The following is a 22,852-nucleotide window of genomic DNA, read 5'->3' as shown; positions in this document are numbered from 1 at the left end:
TGATCCTCTGTGTAAGAATTTTCAGTAAGCCATTATTACAATCTCCCCTTAAACTACATTGAATTGATCCTCTGTGTAAGAATTTTCAGTAAGCCATTATTACAATCATCCCCTTAAACATACATTGAATTGATCCTCTGTGTAAGAATTTTCAGTAAGCCATTATTACATATCTTCCCTTAAACTACATTGAATTGATCCTCTGTGTAAGAATTTTCAGTAAAGCCATTATTACAATCTCCCCTTAAACTACATTGAATTTGATCCTCTGTGTAAGAATTTTTCAGTAAGCCATTATTACAATCTCCCCTTAAACTACATTGAATTGATTCCTCTGTGTAAGAATTTTCAGTAAGCCATTATTACAATCTCCCCTTAAACTACATTGAATTGATCCTCTGTGTAAGAATTTTCAGTAAGCCATTATTCACAATCTTCCTTAAAACTACATTGAATTGATCCTCTGTGTAAGAATTTTCAGTAAGCCATTATTACAATCTCCCCTTAAACTACATTGAATTGATCCTCTGTGTAAGAATTTTCAGTAAGCCATTATTTCTCCCCTTAAACTACATTGAATTGATTCCTCTGTGTAAGAATTTTCAGTAAGCCATTATTACAATCTCCCCTTAAACTACATTGAATTGATCCTCTGTGTAAGAATTTTCAGTAAGCCATTCTTTACAATCAAAACTACATTGAATTGATCCTCTGTGTAAGAATTTTCAGTTAAGCCATTATTACAATCTCCCCTTAAACTACATTGAATTGATCCTCTGTGTAAGAATTTTCAGTAAGCCATTATTACAATCTCCCCTTAAACTACATTGAATTGATCCTCTGTGTAAGAATTTTCAGTAAGCCATTATTACAATATCCCCTTAAACTACATTGAATTGATCCTCTGTGTAAGAATTTTCAGTAAAGCCATTATTACAATCTCCCCTTAAACTACATTGAATTGATCCTCTGTGTAAGAATTTTCAGTAAGCCATTATGACAATATCTCCCTTAAACTACATTGAATTGATCCTCTGTGTGTAAGAATTTTCAGTAAGCCATTATTACAATCTCCCCTTAAACTACATTTGAATTGATCCTCTGTGTAAGAATTTTTCAGTAAGCCATTATTACAATATCCCCTTAAACTACATTGAATTGATCCTCTGTGTAAGAATTTTCAGTAAGCCATTATTACAATCTCCCCTTAAACTACATTGAATTGATCTCTGTGTAAGAATTTTCAGTAAGCCATTATTACAATCTCCCCTTAAACTACATTGAATTGATCCTCTGTGTAAGAATTTTCAGTAAGCCATTATTACAATCTCCCTTAAACTACATTGAATTGATCCTCTGTGTAAGAATTTTCAGTAAGCCATTATGACAATCTCCCCTTAAACTACATTGAATTGATCCTCTGTGTAAGAATTTTCAGTAAGCCATTATTACAATAATTGATGCTCCCCATTAAACTACATTGAATTGATTCCTCTGTGTAAGAATTTTCAGTAAGCCATTATTACAATAATCCCTTTAAACTACACATTGAATTGATCCTCTGTGTAAGAATTTTCAGTATGCCATTATTACAATATTCCCTTTAAACTACATTGAATTGATCCTCTGTGTAAGAATTTTCAGTAAGCCATTATTTACAATTATCCCCTTAAACTACATTGAATTGATCCTCTGTGTAAGGAATTTTCAGTAAGCCATTCTTACAATCTCCCCTTAAACTACATTGAATTGATCCTCTGTGTAAGAATTTTCAGTAAGCCATTCTTACAATCTCCCCTTAAAACTACATTGAATTGATCCTCTGTGTAAGAAATTTCAGTAAGCCATTCTTACAATCTCCCCTTAAACTACATTGAATTGATCCTCTGTGTAAGAATTTTCAGTAAGCCATTATTACAATCTCCCCTTAAACTACATTGAATTGATCCTCTGTGTAAGAATTTTCAGTAAGCATTATTACAATCTCCCCTTAAACTACATTGAATTGATTCTCTGTGTAAGAAATTTTCAGTAAATACATTGCCATTATTACAATTTCATCTCCCCTTAAACTACATTGAATTGATTCTCTGTGTAAGAATTTTCAGTAAGCCATTATTACAATATCCCCTTAAACTACATTGAATTGATCCTCTGTGTAAAGAATTTTCAGTAAGCCATTATTACAATATCCCCTTAAACTACATTGAATTGATCCTCTGTGTAAGAATTTTCAGTAAGCCATTCTTACAATCTCCCCTTAAACTACATTGAATTGATCCTCTGTGTAAGAATTTTCAGTAAGCCATTATTACAATCTCCCCTTAAACTACATTGAATTGATCCTCCAGTGTAAGAATTTTCAGTAAGCCATTATGACAATATCCCCTTAAACTACATTGAATTGATCCTCTGTGTAAGAATTTTCAGTAAGCCATTATTACAATATTCCCTTTAACTACATTGAATTGATTCTCTGTGTAAGAATTTTCTCAGTAAGCCATTATTACAATATCCCCTTAAACTACATTGAATTGATTCTCTGTGTAAGAATTTTCAGTAAGCCATTATTACAATCTCCCCTTAAACTACATTGAATTGATCCTCTGTGTAAGAATTTTCAGTAAGCCATTATTACAATATCCCCTTAAACTACATTGAATTGATCCTCTGTGTAAGAATTTTCAGTAAGCCATTATTACAATCTCCCCTTAAACTACATTGAATTGATCCTCTGTGTAAGAATTTTCAGTAAGCCATTATTACAATCTTCCCTTAAACTACATTGAATTGATCCTCTGTGTAAGAATTTTCAGTAAGCCATTCTTACAATCTCCCCTTAAACTACATTGAATTGATCCTCTGTGTAAGAATTTTCAGTAAGCCATTATTACAATCTCCCCTTAAAAACTACATTGAATTGATCCTCTGTGTAAGAATTTTCAGTAAGCCATTATTACCAAGTCAAACATGAAGGTGATTACATGAAATGATTGATAAACCACTTTAAAGTTCTAACAAGATTTAGAATATCCTATTGATCTGTTTGATATTTGCCCCTAAGTAACACAAAAGTTCAACATAATAAAAACTGAGGCAAATTGCCGAAGCAATTCATCCTGAAAACAAAATGCAGACATCTCTTTAACAAGACAAGTAAAAACCCATCAAAGTAAATAGCCTGCAGAAGTTTCTTTTTTTTTTTTTTTTTTTTTTGAAGAAATAGAGTTCATTTCATTAGCATTAAACAAATTTCTTCACTCAGTTTTGTCTTAAACAAAAATCCATTTTGTATAATTATGTAACAAATGTTTGTAAACCTGATGTACATTTGTTCAAAACCATTAATTAAGCGTGAACAAGTAGACAATATCAGTTGTTAATATATGCCCCTAAGTAACACCACAGTTCAACAAATAAACCCTGGAGCAATCGCCGAGTGCAATTCATTATTACAAACGACAAAACTAATCAATAGTAGTGTTTCCGATTAATCAAGTTCATTGAACATCATTGGTTTTGGGGTGTTTGACCAATAAAATCGATAAAGAATTTACAAGTAATCCCTTGAGTATTCATCGCAGAAATGCCCGATATCTTGACAAACAAAAGTGATCGATCATCAAAATTTCATCAACGATTCCCAAACACTATTAATCAATATTTGACATGAAATGTTAGTGGTAACAATATAGATAGATTTTTTTAGCTCCGAGTCCTCCCCTTATTACTTCACTGAATTGGTCCTCCTGTTTACACAAAGTTTTCAGTAAGAGGCATATATCATTACAAAGTCAAATACAGAAACGAGCCATGATTGAATAAACCACTTTCAAGTTCTACGCACAATTTAACAATTCTGTTAATCTGTTTTGATATATATATACAGAGGACTCCACATAATCGGAATAACGGTTATTCGAATAATTCGGTTATTTTGAATAAATTCTGACGGTCCACCCCGATTTTTTCCTTCTTTATCTTTGTTTTTCAACTCGCCTCCCGTTGTATTGCATAGACTTTTACATGACCTCCCGTTTATTTGAATAAAATATTTGGGAAATTCTAAAAATAAAATCGAATATTTTTCAATATTTGCAATATATTTTTAGCGAAATTCGCGCGATATATGTTTCAAGATACTTCGCTTTTATTACTAGAAATCATCATGGTGACAGATTAAACGTGTATAGTATTGCTTTTATTTTATGCATGAATCTGCAAAGGTATTCGACGCTGTTTACGATTTACATCAGCAGCGGTTAGATCATTACTTTAGTACAATCACTGACTCAAACATCTAATTAAAGCATTTGCACTTTCAAATATGTTTATTTATTAACGTAACGTACCTTAGTTCGCGATCGCTTGGAGAAACCATGCTTCCTTACAACAATCTCCATTCATTAGTAGTCTTGTTCAACCAGAGTCTTGTTTGACTACGACAGACATGTGCGTAACAAGCGTCTCGTTGAACGAGACATAAAAGCATGCAAAGTCGGCGTGCAATGACTAACCGCAAGTTTCGTACAGTATGTAAGCTTAGGATACAAAAGATACTTGCTACGTTTGTTTCATTGCTACTTGAATATGCATTAATTTCTGAAATGTTATCAAGAGCTATTCGCCGTATAGATCAACAATACAGGGAGAATTACTCTCAAAACACATTTAGGTCGAGTGAACGCATGGCTTCATCACCTACTGCCGCCATTTTCGAATTCATATACACATACAGTACAAATTTTGTAAAAACAACACTACTAGTTGATCGGCACTTTGAAGTTTAATCCCACGATCGTAAGTTCATTTTGCCAGGCAAATGTACGTAAATTTTGTTTATTATTTAGGGGTTCAGAAATTGTAGACACAAAGTCCAATCCTGTTTAGTAAATCTAATTGCATTTGATAATCGATCGTTTAGGAGTGTTTCTCAAAAATTCACGTGTGTCGATCTAACGTAAACAAGAATCTAATATTGGAATATTTTTTGTTATTAAAAAAATTAAAATCGATTTACAACTTCGAAAATAATTACTTGTTGTTCGTTTATAAGTGTTAATAATTTAGCGTATTTATCAAGTAAACGAAACGATATATATTTTGCCTAATTCACATACAATATGTGTGGGGTCAAACGGAGGTGCAAAATGTCATCTCCCGCCTATTCCAATACTCCGGTTATTTGCATATTTTCTTCTGGAAAATGACCTATGCAAATAAGCGGAATCCTCTGTACCCCTAATGTAACACCAAAGTTCAACAACTAAACTGTGGCAACGCAAAGCAATTCATCATAAAAAACAAGAGGCCCAGAGGGCCTGTATCGCTCACCTGGTTTTTTGTTAGTAATTATCACAAGACTCTGACAATTAGAAAAATAAGCAAATTGACTCCCCAAAGTTTTAATTTTGAATCACAACCATACAATGATGCTATTGATACCATACAAATATGCATCCAATACATAGGTTCAGAGATAAAGTAATTTATATGAAAATAGTAGCCTAATTGACCTTTTGACCTCGCATCTATTGCCGTCTAAGGCCCCGGGGGTCAGCCCTATCATTTGTACAATTTCAAAATCCCAGCCCTATAAGGATGCTACCATTGTTTATAAGTGCTCTTCCATTCCTTAGTTGCAGAGAAGAAGTCGTTTATATGGAAATAGCTAAATTGACCCCTTTTGACCCCACCCTTCAGGCCCCCGGGGGGTCAGCCCCATCATTTGCAAAATTTTGAATCCAAACCCTATAAGGATGTAACCATTGCATTATGAGCGTAATCCCATTTAAGTTGCAGAGAAAAAAGTCATTTATATGGGAAAATTGACCACTTTTGACCCCGCCCCTCAGGCCCCCGGGGGGTTAGCCCTATCATTTGCACAATTTTGAATCCCCACACTATAAGGATAACTACCATTGTATTATGGGTGCTATAAACCGTGCTTAGTTTCAGAGAAGAAGTCGTTTATATGGAAAAGAGCCAAATATGGCCACTTTCGACCCCCTTGCCCCTCAGGCCCCCTGGGGGTCAGCCCCATCATTTGCACAATTTTTGAATCCCCACCCTATAAAGATGCTACCATTGGCATATGGGTGCTATACCATGCTTAGTTATCAGAGAAGAATGTCGTTTATATGGAAATAGCCCAAATTGGCCCCTTTTGACACCCGCCCCTCAGGCCCCCTGGGGTCAGCCCCATCATTTGTACAATTTTTGAATCCCCATCCTATAAGGGAATGCTATCATTGCATTATGGGTGCTATCCCATGCCTTGGTTTCAGAGAAGAAGTCGTTTATATGGAAATAGCCAAATTGAACCCTTTTGACCCCGCCCCTCAGGCCCCCCGGGGGGGTCAGACCACATCATTTGTACAATTTTGAATCCCCAACCTATAAAGATACTACCATTGCATTATGAAGTGCTATCTCATGCTTATTTTCAGAGAAGAAGTCGTTTATATGGAAATAGCCAAATTGACCCCATTTGACACCGCCCCTCAGGCCCCCGGGGGGTCAGCCCCATCATTTGTACAATTTTGAATCCCCACCCTATAAAGGATGCTACCATTGCATTATGGGTGCTATCCAATGCTTGGTTTCAGAGAAGAAGTCGTTTTATATGGAAATAGCCAAATTGACCCCATTTGACCCCACCCCTCAGGCCCCCGGGGGGTCAGCCACATCATTTGTACAATTTTTAATCCCTACCCTATAACGATACTACCATTGCATTATGAGTGCTATCTCATGCTTAGTTTCAGAGAAGAAGTCGTTTATATGGAAATAGCCAAATTGACCCCATTTGACCCCCGCCCCTCAGGCCCCCGGGGGGTCAGCCCCATCATTTGTACAATTTTGAATCCCCACCCTATAAGGTTGCTACCATTGCATTATGGGTGCTATCCCATGCTTGGTTTCAGAGAAGAAGTCGTTTATATGGAAATAGCCAAATTGACCCCATTTGACCCCGCCCCTCAGGCCCCCGGGGGGTCAGCCCCATCATTTGTACAATTTTGAATCCCCACCCTATAAGGATGCTACCATTGCATTATGGGTGCTATCCCATGCTTGGTTTCAGAGAAGAAGTAAGTCGTTTATATTGGAAATAGCCAAATTGACCCCTTTTGGCCCCGCCTCTCAGGCCCCCGGGGGTCAGCCCCATCATTTGTACAATTTTTGAATCCCCACCCTATAAGGATGCTACCATTGCATTATGGGTGCTATCCAATGCTTGGTTTCAGAGAAGAAGTCGTTTATATGGAAATAGCCAAATTGACCCCATTTGACCCCGCCCCTCAGGCCCCCGGGGGGTCAGCCACATCATTTGTACAATTTTTAAATCCCTACCCTATAACGATACTACCATTGCATTATGAGTGCTATCTCATGCTTAGTTTCAGAGAAGAAGTCGTTTATATGGAAATAGCCAAATTGACCCCATTTGACCCCGCCCCTCAGGCCCCCGGGGGGTCAGCCCCCACATCATTTGTACAATTTTGAATCCCCACCCTATAAGGTTGCTACCATTGCATTATGGGTGCTATCCCATGCTTGGTTTCAGAGAAAGAAGTCGTTTATTAATGGAAATAGCCAAATTGACCCCATTTGACCCGCGCGCCCCTCAGGGCCCCCGGGGGGTCAGCCCCATCATTTGTACAATTTTGAAATCCCCCATCCTATAAGGATGCTATCAATTTGCAATATGGGTGCTAATCCCATGCTTGGTTTCAGAGAAGAAGTCGTTTATATGGAAATAGCCAAATTGAACCCTTTTGACCCCCGCCCCTCATGCCCCCCGGGGGGGTCGAGCCACATCATTTGTACAATTTTGAATCCCCAACCCATATAAAGATACTACCATTGCATTATGAGTGCTAATCTCATGCTTTGGTTTTTCAGAGAAGAAGTCGTTATATGGAAATAGCCAAATTGACCCCATTCTGACACCAAAGCCCCTCAGCCCCCGGGGGTCAGTCCCCATCATTGTACAATTTTGAATCCCCACCCTATAAGGATGCTACCATTGCATTATGGGTGCTATCCAATGCTTGGTTTCAGAGAAGAAGTCGTTTATATGGAAATAGCCAAATTGACCCCATTTGACCCCGCCCCTCAGGCCCCCGGGGGGTCAGCCACATCATTTGTACAATTTTTAATCCCTACCCTATAACGATACTACCATTGCATTATGAGTGCTATCTCATGCTTAGTTTCAGAGAAGAAGTCCGTTTATATGGAAATAGCCAAATTGACCCCATTTGACCCCGCCCCTCAGGCCCCCGGGGGGTCAGCCCCATCAATTTGTACAATTTTGAATCCCCACCCTATAAGGTTGCTACCATTGCATTATGGGTGCTATCCCATGCTTGGTTTCAGAGAAGAAGTCGTTTATATGGAAATAGCCAAATTGACCCCATTTGACCCCGCCCCTCAGGCCCCCGGGGGGTCAGCCCCATCATTTGTACAATTTTGAATCCCCACCCTATAAGGATGCTACCATTGCATTATGGGTGCTATCCCATGCTTGGTTTCAGAGAAGAAGTCGTTTATATGGAAATAGCCAAATTGACCCCTTTTGGCCCCGCCTCTCAGGCCCCTGGGGGGTCAGCCCCATCATTTGTACAATTTTCAGTTAGTAGCCCATAAGGATGCTACCAGTCAAATTTTGTTGAAATCCGACCAGCGGTTATGGAGAAGAAGTTGATTGTTGACGGACGGACGGATGGACGGACGACGGACGCCGGACGACGGACGACGGACGCCGGACGCCACGGTATGGCATAAGCTCACCTTGGTCCTTCGGACCAGGTGAGCTAAAAATGCAGACATCTCTTAAACACGACAGGTGAAAAGCCCTCCAAATTACATGGAAAAGTTCGAGAAATAAAATTCACTAAGCCTTAACCAATCCACCCTTGAAGTTGCATTTTGATTCTTCTAGTTCAAAGGAAGGAATAGTCAATTTTGGAATTTCAGGGGTGAAAGAGTTATACAAACTTCTTCATTCAGTTTTCTCTATTAACAATGTAATCAATTTCGTATAAACATGCAACGAGTAAGGTTTATATATTATTATGTCACATGTAAGTTGTAAACTGACGTACATTTGTTCAAAGCCATTAATTAAGCGTGAACAAGTAGACAATATCAGTTGTTTATATATGCCCCTAAGTAACACCACAGTTCAACAAATAAACCATGGCAACGCCGAGGCAATTCGTCACAAAGATGAATTTAAACGATATTTGACACGGGAAGTTGTATAAATGAAAAAGATTATTTCTTTCTCCCCATAAATCTCCTCTTAAACTTCATTGAATTGATCCTCTGTATAAGAAAAATTAAAGACTTTTCAGTAATCCATTATTACAAAGTCAAACATGAACGTGATTACATCCAATGATTGATAAACCACTTTAAAGTTCTAACAAGATCTAGAATTCTATTGATCTGTTTGATATTTGCCCCTTAGTAAAACTAAAGTTCAACAAATAAACTGAGGCAACACCGAAGCAATTCATCATAACAAGAGGCCCAAAGGGCCTTAACGGTCATCTGACTACCTTGGCAATAGTAAAATTAATTTCATATGGTGTCACTTTGTCAGGACCATGTCAGGATCATTTTCCATTTCCTTCAACAAATTTTATTTCAAACAAGAGGCCCAAGGGCCTTAACATGTAGGAAATTAATTAGATATAGTGTCATAGTAGCCTTCTTCAATTTGGGATCAACCAGAGATGTAACAATACTTTGTCGATCCATGTCAATATCATCTCAGGCAAGTTTCAGCCAAATCACATAGGCAGAACTTGAGAAGAAGTTCAAAATGTGTTTTCAAGATGGCGGCTGTGGCGGCCATCTTGGATTTCGGATTGACCCGAAAAATAACAACACTTTGTCGGGACCATGTCAGGATCATTTCATGCAAGTTTCAGCCAAATCGAACCAGTAAAACTTGAGAAGAAGTTCAAAATGTGTTTTCAATATGGCAGATGTGCCGGTCATCTTGGATTTCGGATTGACCCGAAAAATAACAACACTTTGTCGGGACCATGTCAGGATCATTTCATGCAAGTTTCAGCCAAATCGCACGAGTTGAACTTGAGAATAATTTCAAAATGTGTTTTTCAAGATGGCGGCTGTGGCGGCCATCTTGGATTTCGGATCGACCCGAAAAATAACAACACTTTGTCGGGACCATGTCAGGATCATTTCATGCAAGTTTCAGCCAAATCGCACCGGTAGAACTTGAGAAGAAGTTCAAAATGTGTTTTCAAGATGGCGGCTGTGGCGGCCATCTTGGATTTCGGATCGACCCGAAAAATAACAACACTTTGTCGGGACCATGTCAGGATCATTTCATGCAAGTTTCAGCCAAATCGCACCAGTAGAACTTGAGAAAGTTCAAAATGTGTTTTCAAGATGGCGCATGTGGCGGCCATCTTGGATTTCGGATTGACCCGAATAATAACAACACTTTGTCGGGACCATGTCAGGATCATTTCATGCAAGTTTCAGCCAAATCGCACCGGTAGAACTTGAGAAGAAGTTTAAAATGTGTTTTCAAGATGGCGGCTGTGGCGGCCATCTTGGATTTCGGATCGACCCGAAAAATAACAACACTTTGTCGGGACCATGTCAGGATCATTTCATGCAAGTTTCAGCCAAATCGCACCGGTAGAACTTGAGAAGAAGTTCAAAATGTGTTTTCAAGATGGCGGCTGTGGCGGCCATCTTGGATTTCGGATCGACCCGAAAAATAACAACACTTTGTCGGGACCATGTCAGGATCATTTCATGCAAGTTTCAGCCAAATCGCACCGGTAGAACTTGAGAAGAAGTTTAAAATGTGTTTTCAAGATGGCGGCTGTGGCGGCCATCTTGGATTTCGGATCGACCCGAAAAATAACAACACTTTGTCGGGACCATGTCAGGATCATTTCATGCAAGTTTCAGCCAAATCGCACCGGTAGAACTTGAGAAGAAGTTCAAAATGTGTTTTCAAGATGGCGCCTGTGGCGGCCATCTTGGATTTCGGATCGACCCGAAAAATAACAACACTTTGTCGGGATCATGTCAGGATCATTTCATGCAAGTTTCAGCCAAATCGCACCGGTAGAACTTGAGAAGAAGTTCAAAATGTGTTTTCAAGATGGCGGCTGTGGCGGCCATCTTGGATTTCGGATCGACCGAAAAAAAACAACACTTTGTCGGGACCATGTCAGGATCATTTCATGCAAGTTTCAGCCAAATCGCACCGGTAGAACTTGAGAAGAAGTTCAAAATGTGTTTTCAAGATGGCGCCTGTGGCGGCCATCTTGGATTTCGGATCGACCCGAAAAATAACAACACTTTGTCGGATCATGTCAGGATCATTTCATGCAAGTTTCAGCCAAATCGCACCGGTAGAACTTGAGAAGAAGTTCAAAATGTGTTTTCAAGATGGCGGCTGTGGCGGCCATCTTGGATTTCGGATCGACCCCCGAAAAATAACAACACTTTGTCGGGACCATCTCAGGATCATTTCAGGTAAGTTTCAGCTCAATCCCACTGGTCAAACTTGAGAAGAAGTTCAAAATGTGAAAAGTTAACGCACGGCGGACGGCGGACGGCGCACGGCGCACGACGACGGACGGACGAAACATGATGACTATAGGTCATCCTGACCCTTCGGGTCAGATGACCTAAAAACAAAATGCAGACATCTCTAAACAAGACAAGTAACAAGAGGCCCAGAGGGCCTGTATCGCTCACCTGGTTTGTAATGCCAAGTCATGTTCTGAATACAGGTTCATTGTTTCTTTTCTGAAGGAATTTGAATATTTACCTCCGATTTCCCATATTGGGCCACACCTCTCCTGCCCCTGGGGGGTAAGAGCCAAAATTTATACAAGTTCTGTTTCCCTTCCAAAAAGGATGTTTGTGGCCAAATTTGGTTACAATCCATGCAGAACTCTAGGACAAGTAGCGATTTATAGGATTTAACCTCTATTTCCCCTATTGGGCCCTGCCCCTCCTGCCCCCAGGGGGTCAGAGCCAAAATTTATACAAGTTCTGTTCCCCTTTCCCCAAGGATGTTTGTGGCCAAATTTGGTTACAATCCATGCAAAACTCTAGGACAAGTAGCGATTTATAGGATTTACCTCTATTTCCCCTATTGGGCCCCGCCCCTCCTGCCCCCGGGGGGGTCAGAGCCAAAATTTATACAAGCTCTGTTCCCCTTCCCCCAAGGATGTTTGTGGCCAAATTTGGTTACAATCCATGCAGAACTCTAGGACAAGTAGCGATTTATAGGATTTACCTCTATTTCCCCTATTGGGCCCCGCCCCTCCTGCCCCGGGGGGGTCAGAGCCAAAATTTATACAAGTTCTGTTCCCCTTCCCCCAAGGATGTTTGTGGCCAAATTTGGTTACAATCCATGCAGAACTCTATGACTAGTAGCGATTTAAAGGATTTACCTCTATTTCCCCTATTGGGCCCCGCCCCTCCTGCCCCCGGGGGGTCAGAGCCAAAATTTATACAAGTTCTGTTCCCCTTCCCCCAAGGATGTTTGTGGCCAAATTTGGTTACAATCCATGCAAAACTCTATGACTAGTAGCGATTTAAAGGATTTACCTCTATTTCCCCTATTGGGCCCCGCCCCTCCTGCCCCCGGGGGGTCAGAGCCAAAATTTATACAAGTTCTGTTCCCCCTCCCCCAAGGATGTTTGTGGCCAAATTTGGTTACAATCCATGCAGAACTCTATGACTAGTAGCCATTTAAAGGAATTGTTGACGGACAGACGGACGACGGACGGACGGACGACGGACGACGGACGACGGACGACGGACGCCGCGCCATGACATAAGCTCACCGGCCCTTTGGGCCAGGTGAGCTAAAAATTCATCAAAATACATAGCCTTGGGAAATCATTTTTTTTTTTTTTTTTAGGAATGGAGTTGACTAAGCATTAAACAATCTTCTTCACTCCGTTTTCTCTATAAATAATGTAATCCATTTTGTATAATTATGCCACAAATGTTTGTAAACTGACGTACATTTGTTCAAAACCATGAATTAGGCATGAACAAGTAGACAATATCAGTTGTTAATATATGCCCCTAAGTAACACCACAGTTCAACAAATAAACCCTGGCAACGCCGAGGCAATTGGACAAAACTTAAACTAATTTACCTTTTTTCCAATCATCACGTGGTGGTCTGTTTTCTGGGATAGGATCATCCAGTCGTACATCCCGAGGCATTCCTGCTCTTCCTGATCTCCATCTACTTCCACCATCAGAGTCACCTCCCCTTCTGTCGGAGTCTCCCCCTCTTCCCCATCTACTTCCGCCATCTGAGTCACGTTCTCTTCCTCCTTCAGAATCGCCCCCTCTTGAGCCCCATGTGCTTCCTCCTTCAGAATCACCTCCTCTTGACCCCCATCTGCTTCCTCCTTCAGAATCTCCCCCCCTTGAGCCCCATCTGCCCTCAGAGTCACCACCTCTTCTGCCACCCTCTGAGTCTCCTCCTCGTGACCAACGGTTACCACCCTTCCGAGTCTCCTCCACGTGAGCCCCATCGTCCGCCTTCAGACCTTCCGCCTTCCGAGTCTCCTCCTCGAGACCAACGGCTACCACCTTCAGAGTCTCCTCCACGAGAACCCCATCGGCCACCTTCAGACCTTCCACCTTCAGAGTCCCCTCCGCGGGAGCCCCACCTACCACCTTCAGGATCTCCTCCTCTTGAGCCCCCTCCTCTGGAACCCCATCTTCCTCCTTCACTGTCACCTCCACGACTTCCTCTCCAAGGCCTCTCCTCTTTTCCTTTCCTCTCTCGGGCCTCGGTCATCTTGTCGCCAGCGTGATCCTCCTTCCTGATCGTCTCTTGGACCTCTATCACCCCATCGTCCTTCATCTCTTGGTGGGCGGTAGCTGTCTTTATCATCTCTAGGTCCTCTATCTCCGTATCCATCTCTACCCTCTCGAGGGCCTCTCTCAAATCCACCACGATCTTCTCTGAGAGGAGGTTTATATCCATCGCCGTCTCTTTCATCTCGGCCTCTCCAGCTATCTCTCTCTCCATCTTCACGTCCCTCACGGCCACCTCGCCATGGTTCCCTGCCTTCGTCAGGCCTACTACCGTCCCGACGCCATCTATCTTCCTCAGGTCTGAAAGGCAGAGACAATCAGATATAAGTCCATATTATTTAACAATGTCTTCATAGTTCAAACCATATATCAGGAAAAACAATATTTAGAACACTATATGAAACCAGAGTGATTAAAAATAGCAAAGTACAAATCAGGAAAACATGAACTCATCTATTGACTTGTGAGAAAACAACTATAAATTAAATACATTAAGAATTTCCAAACATTACTTTAAACTAAAAGCTTTTCCATTTTCAATGCAATCAAAAATGTATCTTCTTTTTACTCCAGTGAGACCGGGTAATTATGTAACTCACTGTTTAACCGGGCTTGATTCCTTTTTTCCAGCTGTCTGTCCTTTGTTTCTCCCTTTCACGCCATCCTCCTCCTTCACGGGCTCCTTCTGGTCTCCAGGCAGGTTTCTCGTCCCTGAAGCTGCTACAAACAATACATCCTTATCTTAATGCATGACTCTGTGATCTGTTATAACTGGGTGATACTTGAGTTTTCAATGACTTGAGATAGCCTTAATATTGGATAAATGGCCAATTATTGTATATTAACACATGAAATAGTATGCAGTGTTTCAGATTGGGGCTAAATTTTGGCCATTTTGCCAGTGCTCTTTCAAAATGTCCTAACAAAATTTTGTAAAAAATCCCAGATTGTCCTTCAGATTTTGAAATCAATCTGAAATACTTGTAATGATATTTATGTACACTTTTTTGATGTTTTGAAGCTTGGAGTTACCATGTCGGGGATAGAAATATTTGAAGTAAGTCATGGGAGCAATAATGACAAAAACAAAATTTGTTCTTTTTTATTGGTGTTCTCATAGCAACCAGGAAACCAATTAAAATTTCTACTCAGCCAACAGTTCATATCATATCAGTAATTTTATTTGGCCAATTCAAAATTATTAAGACACAAATAAAAGCAAGGGGAACTTCAAACCTGATGATAAAGCTGATCCCATCTACAGAACAATTTTAACTTTCTTTCTGGGATGACTGTCCATACATATGTTCTTATCAGTTTTCAACTACATGACTGCCTACTGTAATCCAACTTATATCATGTAGAGGATTAACTTTCGCTAATATTCATGATCAAAGAATATTTGTGATAAGTTTATTTCCCCAAATCAATATCTACTTTGCATTTAGTTTTAAATCCAAAAATGTCAATATTCAAGAGCTTTCTAATGGAAATTGCAATAATTTGTAGCTGTGAAAGAAAGTCAGTTTACAGTATTGCTTTCAAACTCCCTTACAGTAGACCCCTTACCTCTGAGAAGACTTTTCCTCCTCGCGTCTTCATCATCTCCTTCTCCTCAATCTCTCGTTTCCCTGGCTTTGCGTTTATTCTCCATTTCTTCCAGTTTTGGGCTATTCTTGCCTCGTATGGCACGTTGTTCTTCCTCTATTCTTTCCATCTCTTCTTGTTCTTTTTCTTCCCTCTCTGTAAGAAAAGATTTCACTTTCATCAAGACAATTTTCCATCGGATGTTTAGTATTGTGTAAATGCTAATAAAGATAAAATAATGCTCCAAATTAAAACCTATGAACACGACCTTCACAAATGGAGACTCCCTAATGCCGATACACAGGTTAATAACATTGGAAAACCAGCACAAACCAGTTCAAGTGCAAGTTTATATAAATTTCAGGTATTACCTGCATTCTAATGCAATATTCAAATGATAAGAAAAACAGGCAGCCTAGGCTCATCTTCGATTTTGATAGAGAAATGCTTCCAGCACTTTGTACCAAAATACCAAAACCTACCTCTGATAAGTGCCTCATCCTTGCTTTCTGTTCTGCTTCTTCTTTCTCACCTTCAGCCACTTGTTTTTTCCTTTCTTCCTTCCTTTTCTCTTTTCTTTCTTTGATGCGTCTCTTGCGCTCTTCCTTCATCTTTTCATCAAATTCTTGTAACTTTTTCTAAAATTTAAAACAAAGACACCAAATCAGAGGAATGCTGGAGATTTACAGAGCAGATATGCATGTTGCCAATCCTTAAAGAATGCTTCCACCACTGCAAATGGAATTTTTTCACTATCAAAACAGAAAGACAATTTGGTATTTTTCTTTAGTTACAAAAGTTACTTACTTTACACCATTACCACCATTGAAAGATTGAGCTTCTGATTTACTTCATAGTAAAAAAATATGAAAAATAATTAATTGCATCCCGAAAAAATTCTGTGGCACTATATTCTATTTGAAATAAAGTACTGATGGCGCATGCACCAAAGGGTGAAATAAATTATTTTCATTTTATTTTTTGTTGTTAATTAGTCACATATATACATGATTAAACACCAAACATTGTTCAAATGATGGAATATCATTTATGCTCCTGTCCGTGGAGGAGCATCTTTTTCTATTCACAGAGGAAGGAAGTCTATATGCAGGATTGAACACTTCAGGGAATTTACAAAACTTGTTAAAATATCATAATCTGACAATTAAGAATTGAAACTTGAAACAATCATTTCTCTCTATATCAATATGTTCGAAAGAGATTATCTATCACTTAAAAGCAAAGTATATTGTCAAATTTAATTTAAGTGTTCATTTGTAATATTGGTAAGGTTCATTTTTGGTAGTTACCTTGAATTCTTCCTTCCTCTGGTCCTTCAAGTCTGTTGAGTGAAGTCATCCTTAGTCCTTATACCATGCGAAAATAGTACGAGTTTTGAGTCTCGAGCGCGCAATTTCCGCACAGATTTCATCCTCTCACAGATCTATAAATAAATATTTTAGAAATGATGTTTGAACAGGCATTAGTGGTAGTAACAGCAACATCAGTGACCAGTTATTATATTATTTGGGTTTTTTTTAAGGTGAATTTTGCATGAGTTTTTTCAGGATCAAGTTTAAACTGCCAAGTTTAAAATTAAACCAATGACCACATTTCAGCCGAGGCAGCAAATAAGGTGAAGCATTTAATATTTTCCCTTCATGGATTGTGAGATTACATAATAGTAATAATGTTCAATCCTTACTACCAATATTTGAAATACCAACGAGAAAAACTTTTGCCTTTCATTTATATTTTTTCAATCTTTAGTTAAATAACATTCCAGTTTCGGATTAAGGACAAGTTCTTTTTATTTCGAAAAGAAAATTGAAAGTGAATTTTTACTCCTTTCACATCATCCAAGTTGCACCAACATTGCCCTGGCTCTTCCTAGCTTATCTTTCTCTTCTTGAATCAACCAGCAGAGAAATTTCTTCAACACTCTTAGGCACGAGAGAAATGTAGTCAATCTGAAAAATAAGCAAAGATAAATATATATTTAACCAGAGACCAGTATGAAAATTAGCAAAAGATACCCTAATAACGCATGCAACCATCACTTTTTTTGTATGAATTAACAGAGAATGTGTATTATTTTTATTGCACTTGAACAATTTCCAGTTCTATCAATTCAAATGTACATTCTGAAATATTAGAATATTGTATTCAATAGTGAACAAAACATTTGTACCTGCCCAAATTACCCCAATCAAATACAAAGTTTGCCATAACATTTGAACACATTATGAATTGTCGCTCATCTGCTATCTAAAAGCTATCTTCCAGTATCAATTAAGAGAGATCTTCTGAAAAGACTGGCTCTAATAAGATTGCAAAATTGAGTATGATTTCTCAACGTGTAGATAGATCATCACGTCATGAGAAATTATCTGAATATCCGTGAATACTAAAATTTTTTACCATACAAACACATTTACACACCAAGAGATACTAACAACAATGAGAACTTAATTATTAGGAAAACATAGCTGATAATAGTGCACAAACGGTTTTTTTAATACCTTCTTTTCCTGACTTTTCAGTCCGTTCTTGAAATTCCTAAATCTCTTTATCAAGCTCTTCTATAACTGTTCTTCTGCATGATTTCAGTCAACATCAAAGTTTACTCCAAAGTCCTTGCAGGAAATGTAGATATATTTTTCAACCAATCTACGATAAATTGAATTTACAATATTAAATTGATGCAAAGATCAATACCTAAGTATAAACTGTCAATAAACATTTTATGTTTTGTGATGGTTCTTTTTATTTAGTTCATTAATTTTTTGATAAATATTTTTTCGCCCTATTATTTGCAATAAAAAAAAACAGCGGGCATGATTTTTTCTCCCTACATACTTTTATGTAGGCATATATTAATTTCAATTTTCTTTCATTGGAATGTAAAACTTTATGCATCAGAAACAGACAACATGATTTTATACATTTCTATTACCTCCTTCATCAAGATTTTTGTAAAACTAGGAGAGCCAATTTCGGATTTTTTGAGCTGTTTACAATTTTTCACCAAGGCAGTGTTTATTTCTGAATCTTGTATATGCTCGCTCAACACGATCCGTTGTCTCTCACGCTCTTTGGCCTCTCTATCCACACGAGCCATTTTCAGCATCGTAATCTTCTTCGTCCTGGAATTCTTCTGCGCCTGTTTCCAACACTTCTTTCTCGCTCCTAAAACCAAAAACATATTAATACATTACACATATACTACTAGCCAATAGCACTAGCCAATGATGTCCGCCCCCCCAACAATCCCACAGTAAGTCAAGTGACGTTTTTTGGTTATCCGTAACCTCTAGAATTTATGTTACTTAAACCAATAATATATGATGATCTCGATATAGAGAAAACTTCTGATGTGGGCAAAATCGAGATCTAATTCCCGACAAACCCTAATACGAGTCTTTCGCAAGTTCCGACCCTCGAATAAGTAGCGGAACTATATGACCATAAAAAATTTACCCAAGTGAATAACCTTTACCAGAATGTCAAAAAACATGTTATATCGGTGAATCAGTATTTATCCATGAACACATCCTGGAAAAAGAATTAGTTATGACATAGACATTTATTCCGCGAGTGTAATCACACTTATAAAGAGCTGACCCATAGCTTCGACTGTATAATATACAAATGTTAGGTTAACTACCTATACAAATTTTTCGTCACTTCCTGGTTTATCCAAATCAATAGTATCGGTGATATCAAAAGGAGAAGATAATATTAATAGTGGCATGACTAACCAGGCGCGCGCAGCGCTTTAATGCACTTAAAAACAAGTATTATTTCATTATTTACAGATTGTTGAATACTTGATTAAATTTATAAGATAGAATTTGAAGCTTTATTATATTGCGAAAAAAAAAATACAGCAAATTAATTCATAGTATAAAAGAAACTTTAACTTTACCTTTCACCAATCCGTTAAAATATAGACAATCCCGTAGAAAAAAAGCGACCTGTGTAAGACTAACAAATAGTGGTGGGGTTATAGAAAAGACAGTAAATACCGGAATAACAGATGCAATATTGACGTAAATGATTTAAAGGAATAAACATGGAATATAGGGATACTATTCCTTTCAGGATATAAAAGGTTAGTGTAAACCACAACTTGAAATTTTGAATTTATATCGAGCCCATTTCTTGCGCCGTGTGAATCCTGCCTCGATTGTTAAGAGGTTAGACACGACGTAAAGATCAAAAGTGTCTCGTCGTGCTATACCTCTAACATTGTTGGAGTAGATTATGTACCAGTTTTTCTCTCAACATGAATCATCTCAATCTTTGATCAAATCAGAAGCCATCATTTGTTATCATATTATATAAACTTTTCTATTTGAAAATGTCCATACATCCCTAGTATGGCTTTAAATACCAAATCAAACCAAAAATCAAGACCTGAAAACAAGAAGCATGCAATGGTGGCCATCTTAATTTAGAATTATGTCTGTTGTGTTAAGATTTCAATTCACCTACCCTCTGGTCGTTCATGTGTTCCAGCTCTTCCTTACGGCTCTCAATGATCTGTCTACGCTGGAGGATTCGGCTGTGATCCTTCTTGTACGTCATTCTATAGTTGTTAATGATCTGCATACGCAGCTCTTCTCTCTGGACCTACAAGTAATCAAAGATTTACATTTATGCTTATACACAAACATATCAGATGAGTTTGATACTCTCAAATTATGTGATATTCAAAAAGAATATCTTCTGTTCAAGGGACAAAAACCGTAAACCACCGTTTTTCGCACCGACTTAATTTCGCTTTATCACACATTTTTCTATCAAGATTTCATTTCATGATCGAGATCACTTTGGTTCTACTTTATATGTACATGAAAGAATTTTCAGCAATTCATTTTTGCGATTTCTTATTATTTATTCACACACATTATATCAATGACAAAGAAGAAATAGGAAAAGGGTGTGGTATTTCACTTTGTAAGAGTTCCACATTAAACTACTTCATGAGAGCTAAACCCATACTGCCCAATAGATACATACCAAACCACGGGTGATACTAACCTTGCGTTCCTTAGGTTCAATAAGGATGACAGACTTGTGAAGAGCCTCTGCAATACTGGTGAGTTGGTTACGGATCTGTTCACTAGGCATGCTCTGTATGTACGGACCCTCCGGCACATCCTCCTTCTGAGCCACCATCAGATCGGTACCAAAACTGAGACAGGCCTTACGGTGGTCAATTCTCACCTGTAAAGAGCAGTGTGATAATGTCAACTTGTAAGCGTGGAAATCCACCTCTGGGTATATTTTCTTTTAAGGTCTGGAGTTTAGATATTTTTGTAAGGAAATTATTATTTGCGTTTGGATTAGAATTTCACAAAGTCAAGAAAATTTCAGGGCTAGAAGCCAATAAATTACCTTAATTCTATGTCTTTAAAATTAAACAACTACATTTAACACTTGCTTTTACATTATGTGAATTGAAATTTTGTATAAAGCAAGAATTAACATAATGGGTGCCAGGTACAATTACGTGACCTTGACCTTTTGTAGGTGTAGTCATGACGTACCTGGAGATCCAAAGTTCTAGCAGATTCAACAATAACTCTTTCCAGGCGGAAACTTGAGGCGAATGGAACTAGAGCTGCTATTCTAGAAAACTCAATAGTCTGATAGACTTGAGACACCTGGAAAACAACAGTGCAAAGTTAAGTGACTGAACAATCTCTGAATTTCAACTACCTAATCATATCAATTTGTTCTGCTACACGCTTTTAAGCATCATGCTGATTTTTTGCATTTTCTTTACATGTTTATCTTTTCTTTTTCTCGCATGAAAACCGAAATACAAAAGTATTATTTTGGACCTAGCAAAAATGTAGGAGACACATTGGTGTTACAGGAATGTCTTCACATCTTGCCTTACTTCAACTTGCAAATTTGCAATACAATGACTTAAGTCCAGATTTTAAGCTCAGAATTGCATGGCCTATACACTGTCAAAGCTGAATATCTGAACTTTTTGAAAAAGCACATTTTTTCCCACGAATATACCTGTTTGAGGACTCGAGTAATAATGATGTTCTCCAGGCAGTTCATGTACTGGTTGAGATCGTCCACGCCGGCAATGAACTCGACAGGGGCCTTGACTCGATCATACAGACACAGCGGATGGAAGTCCACCTCTAACCAGTTGTATAAGTTCTGAAGCTCTGGGTTCACAAACTGGATGATGTTGTACTTCACCTAAACACAAACAAGATATTTTATAAATCTTAATTATTGTTTTCACCCGGAGAAAAACACAAATGTATTGTCTTTCTAAATCAAACAGAATAAAGTCTACAGTACTAGAAAAGAAGGAATGGAATATGAAAGCTATATCAACCTATTGTTTGGGTGTTTTAATAGAATTTTTAACTTTGTCATGTTTTGTCAGCTCACAGATTTATCTATAAATGTCATTGTTGGCATTTACATTGACACAGTTAGCTTTTTTCTGTCTGCCCCCTTTGACGCTGTAAAATCCACAAATGACTTTACAGTAACATTAAAGGCAAATTTGACAAGATACTTATAGGACCTAGGCCTAAACTGGTTATCCGAGAAAGTTCACAACTTCAGTAAAATCCAATGAAGAACTACAATTTGTTCACAAATTCAGGTATAATCACTTCAGTGAAGAATCAATTTCTTTACAGAATTGCAGCTTTAATTAGCAACGTGCAGATTAGATTCGATTCATATATTTGCAAAAAAATTAAGCCTTAAAAATCCATTTTTAAATATTTAATCTTCCACTTTAATCTTCAAGATAACAATTCAATAAGAGTTGAAAAGTAAAGATGGTTAAAAGGTAAAGATACCTGTAGATCTATAATCAAATCATTATGCCTGACAAGAAAACAAATTTGATGAAAAGCCAATAAAATTATTTCCTTTCAAATTAATTTTCTCTATTTTCAAGCATTTTGCATCTTTTTTTATCAGATTAATCTTGTAAGCAGACAATAACTTGTGAATAATACAAAAACAATCCACAGATGTACAGTCAGCTGAATTTCTTTCTGCCCCCTTTGACGCTGTAAAATCTACAGAATGACTTTACAGTAACATTAAGGGCATATTCATGGCCTCTGCATTTTCCATATTCTTACCCTATTTGCTTTCTAGTATTAGAGACATTCTAGTAATAGACCAATTTAGATTTGTTGACGAGTCTCTTTCTCCATAAAATAAATCAATGCAAGTCCCAAAGTCAGAAGAATTGTTTCATTAAATAACCCTGAACCTCAAAAACATCTCTTGAGACAATAGCTAAATACTTTTTTTGACTACATACAAAATCTATTATGCTTTCATCGAAAACTAATAATAACTCTTGACAATAAAACCTACCTTGTTATTGCAAACTGCTAAA

The 22,852-nt window shown here is 38.1% G+C and overlaps 1 pseudogene; it reads right to left on the bottom strand.

Moving 5' to 3' along the window:
* The window catches only part of LOC138313630 (eukaryotic translation initiation factor 3 subunit A-like), a 28,267-nt pseudogene extending 6,589 nt beyond the window's left edge, over nt 1–21,678 (bottom strand).
* Nucleotides 21,679–22,852: the final 1,174 nt, after the last annotated feature.

This window comes from Argopecten irradians, unplaced genomic scaffold (assembly GCF_041381155.1).
Source record: "Argopecten irradians isolate NY unplaced genomic scaffold, Ai_NY scaffold_0792, whole genome shotgun sequence".
NCBI classification, from domain to species: Eukaryota; Metazoa; Mollusca; class Bivalvia; order Pectinida; family Pectinidae; genus Argopecten; species Argopecten irradians.
This window is presented reverse-complemented; position numbering and strand designations above follow the sequence as displayed.